The following is a 4,435-nucleotide window of genomic DNA, read 5'->3' on the forward strand; positions in this document are numbered from 1 at the left end:
GCCTCATATCACTGCATTCTACCTCCCTGATCATTGAGCGCCCCCCTCCATGGCCATTTATTGGTTTCCTGACATCTCTGGATTTTCTAATTGAAACACGCATATCTAAGAATTCAAAGCTAGCATCAGCTAGGAGACAGAACATGTGCCATTTGTCTGAGTTCGAGTTATCTCACTCAGGGTGATTGCTTCCAGCTCAGTGCACTTACCTATGAATTTCATAATTTTGTTTTAAGAGGTGAATAATATTCCACTGTGTGTATGTACCACACCTTTATTATCCATTCATCAGCTGATAGAGATCTAGAGTGTTTCCAATTCCTGGCTGTTATGAAAAGGGCAGCAGTGAACATGATGAGTACATGTCCCAGTCTTCTGAGTACATGCCCTAAAGTGGTTGAGCTAGATTGTACGGTAGACTGATTTTTAGCTTTTTTTTTAATGTGCATGAGTGTTTTGCCTGCATGTGTGCATGCAAGGCCCATGGAGGTCAGAAGAGGGCATCAGACCCCCTGGAACTAGAGTTATAGAGGATGGTTGGCCACCATGTGGGTGCCGAGACTCAAACCCAGGCCCTCTGCAGGAACAGCCAGTGCTCTAACCGCGAGCTCTCTCTCCAGCCCCTGACTTGGAGCTTTTTGAGGGCTTTCCACACTGCACCAGCTTGCACTCCCGCCGACAGTGGACGAGGGTTCTCCTTCCCCTCATCCTCACTGGCATTTCTCATTCTTTATGGATTCTGAGCGATGTTAAGATAAAAATCTCAAAGTGGTTTTAATCTGCATTTCCCTGATGACGAAAGATATTGAACATTATGGAAACTACCCACTACAGACGCTTCTTAAGGTGTGTACATATACATTATATATTTTTATACTTTAGCTTTTATTTATTTTAAATTTTACTTTTATAAAGAGATTAATAGGAATTACATTATAGCAGTGGGACATTGGCCCTAGTAGACACCACAGGCTAGCAAAGTAAAAGTCCAGTGCCAGGAATGAACTCCCCTCTGTGAAGCTGTTGGCCAGGGCTCCTGTGGACCCTCCAACAATACTGGCCATTGTCCCTGCTCTTGGTTACCCACCAGAACTTGACAGTAAGTTCCTATTGCTGAAGACACTATATACATGAGCTATAGAACAAACAAGGAGAAATCAAGCTGGTACAAACTTTAAAGCCTCATCTCTACTGGCTAGCTTTCAGAGCGCTGGAAGGTGCTGTGCATGCTACTTGAATGGATAATGAATCAACCTTACCCAGCTGTGAATCCCTTGAGCTACAACACCAACTGACCTGGCAAGATATGCCCACTGGTGCAGTAGTGACACAACTATTATGGGAGTGCTCAGCCACTCTCTAATCAAACTTAAGATCCATTTCCTAGAATGGAACCCATACCTGATATTGATATCAAGCATATGATCCTGAGGTGAGACTCAAACAGTAGGAAAAGCCTAACACTTTTATTCTGGTAAATAGATACAGGATTAAACTGACTCCTACTGACTGTTGTCTCCATAGATTTATGCATCTCTCAGTTCCAGAGAAGTCTCCTTATGCAGCAGATGGTGATTAACACAGACACCCACACTGTGCAGAGAACAAGAGGCTGCAGAGCGCTGATCCCTGAACAGGACCCCTGTACCAAACCGCTGCCTCCCGAGGCTCAGGAACCACTGTAGAAGAGGAGGTGGAAAGATTGTGGGAGCCAGAGGTGGTGGGTGACCACGAGGAAACAGAATCTTCCAGACAGCTGGTCAGTTACTCATATGAACTCACGGCAATGGTGACAGTGTGCACGAGTCCCACGCAAGTTCAACCCAGATAAAGTCCCAGCACAGATCTGGGGAAGTGGGCAAGAAACCCCAATCCTACCTGAGGAACTGAGGAGAAAAAAATCATTGGTATCAAAGTTTTTATGGTGGTTTAATAGCTTTAACGTGGCGCTTGCTGAATTGCAGTACTGCTGTACATTTGCTTTGATTTCTTTTCCTTCGGAAATCTCCTGTCGTGCACAGATTGGTTTTTCCTTGTCTGTTTCCTATTTAGTTGTTTTTCTCTTTGTTTCTTTTTCATTTCAGTCTATTTTACAATTTGTATCTTCATATTTTCAACTGATTTCTCATAGTGCAGATTATATAACCAATCACGTACTTTATGCTTTATTATGAATTTTCTCTAGCATTGTACTTAATCTATTTTAACTTGCAAATACTATTTTTAATAATCTTTTTTGATTTACTTCTTCCTTGGCTTACGTCCCAGTCTTTTCCAATGCTCACTGAAGCTTTTCCTGTACTTTTATGACATTTTTGGTGCTCTATATCTCATTTAGAAGCAAAATGTAAAATAGATCAGCTGACTACCGGCTCCGTTCCACTGGAGAACCCCAATAGCACCCTCTGTATTATACTACATTCATGTCCCAGTTCTGAGACAAGCCCCCTCTACCCTCATATAAATTTTGTAGTTGTGACTCTGCAATTTGCCAACTACCTAAAGGTGTCAAGCAGAGAAGTGGAAGACATAGGGGTGAGGGAACTATGGTAAAGTAACTGCAGTGAGATATCACAGACTCAATCGGACACGGTGGAGGATGCTAACATACTCCAGAGAGACACAGAGATGGCCCGCAGTGTGCATCAGTGTCAGCTAATGAGTCTTGTTTATCAGCAGTGACCGACATCAAGGAAGCCCAAATGATCATTGATCAGTTGACACTAGTTCAAAGCATAGCTCAGTAACTACAGGCTGTGGGTTTTAACCCTAGCTCCAATAAATGGCTGATGGTGTAGACTAAGGAAAGCTATTTTATGATTGTGGCTCAATGTTACTGTGTGTTGGTGGCATAGGAGGACCTGCGTTACAGGGTCATTATTAGGGTTGGCATACAGATACAAAATGCTTTAAAACTCTCTGCAAAGCCAGGCGTGGTGGCGCACACCTTCTTCAATCCCAATTCCAGCACTCAGGAGGCAAGGGCAGGTGGATCTCTGTGAGTTCAAGGACAGCCTGATCTACATACTGAGTTCCAGGTCACCTGGGGCTGCAGGGAGATCCTGTCTCAAACACACACATACACACAAACTATCTGCAACACAAGCGTTAAGTAACTATGAACTATTGTTGCTACTGTTACTTTTGTAGGCTTTAGAAGATAAAACATTTAGCACAAGTGGTTAAAATATATATGATTTGGAGTGTGCTAGGGAGATAGCTCAGTGAGTAAAGTGTTTGCTGCTCAAGTATTAGGTCCTGACTTCAGATCCCCAGCCCCTGTGCACACTTCTGTAATCCCTGCACTGGGAAGCACACATAGGAGGATGGGGTCATTGACCGGGCAGTCTGGCCAAACCACTGAGCTCCTATCTCAGTGAGAAACCCTGCCTCCAAAACTAAGGTGTAAATACCAGAGGAAAAGATCCATCATCAAGCCCTGCCCCCCACATGCTCATCATGGACATGTGCACCCAGACACATGCATACACCCCACAGGCAAACATTAAAATTCTTGATTCTTTTATTTAATTTTTATTTTTCTGTGTATGAATATTTTGCCAGCATGAATATAAATGCACCTGTGTTGTGCAATGCCCATGGAGGCCACAAGAGAGTGTCGGATCCCCTGAAACTGGACTTACAGACCATGTTAGCCCTCATGTGGGTGATGGGAAGCCAACCTGGGTCCTCTGTAAGAGCAGTCAGTGGCTCATAACCTCTGAACCACCTCTCCAGCCCCTTGATCCTTCATTTTAAAATGCATAAAATATGGGGGGCTTCACCTATAGCTAAGGGAAACAACCTGCTATTGTTCTAAAATGATGGATAAATTTGTTTTCACCCCCAATGTAGAAGCCTTTAAGAGGGAACTGACACTGATTCTAACCACTCCAACAGCTATCAAAATACCAGAAAGCAAATCCCGAATCCATCACTCTCGAGTCCAGCCTTGGAAGACAAAAGAAAAATGAGGAAGAACCCAATGGAGGGATGCTTTTGGAAGCTCTTGTCAAGAAATTCCAATGACTCTCATATGAACATTTGAAAATTGTCCTGTTCTTTTTTCTAGCTCCCTGTCTAGAACTTGTAATGCTAATTACTCTTGCCTTTACTTCTCCTTCACATCTCCTATTCGCGATTCAAAGACTTTCTTTTCCTCCTTGAGATAAGAGTTATGCATTTTTGGAGTCTTTCAGACAGGCCCACTGAAGGGGTACTCCAATTGCCTCACCCTGCGTCCCTGTTCAGCATGGAAGAAGCCAGAGTGGGCTGCGTCCCTATTCCCTATTGGCAATTTGGATAACCCCTGCAGAGGATGGTGTAATAAGAATAGAAGGTAGGAATTGGCTAGGCAGTTAGGGTAAAAAAGACCCCAAAGAAAAGTAGCCAGCTTCTTGGTTAAAAGTCAAAATGACCTTGGGCCTCTTATCTC

The sequence above is a fragment of the Nannospalax galili genome, unplaced genomic scaffold (genome assembly GCF_000622305.1).
Source record: "Nannospalax galili isolate Female #2095 unplaced genomic scaffold, S.galili_v1.0 scaffold442, whole genome shotgun sequence".
In the NCBI taxonomy this organism is placed as follows: domain Eukaryota; kingdom Metazoa; phylum Chordata; class Mammalia; order Rodentia; family Spalacidae; genus Nannospalax; species Nannospalax galili.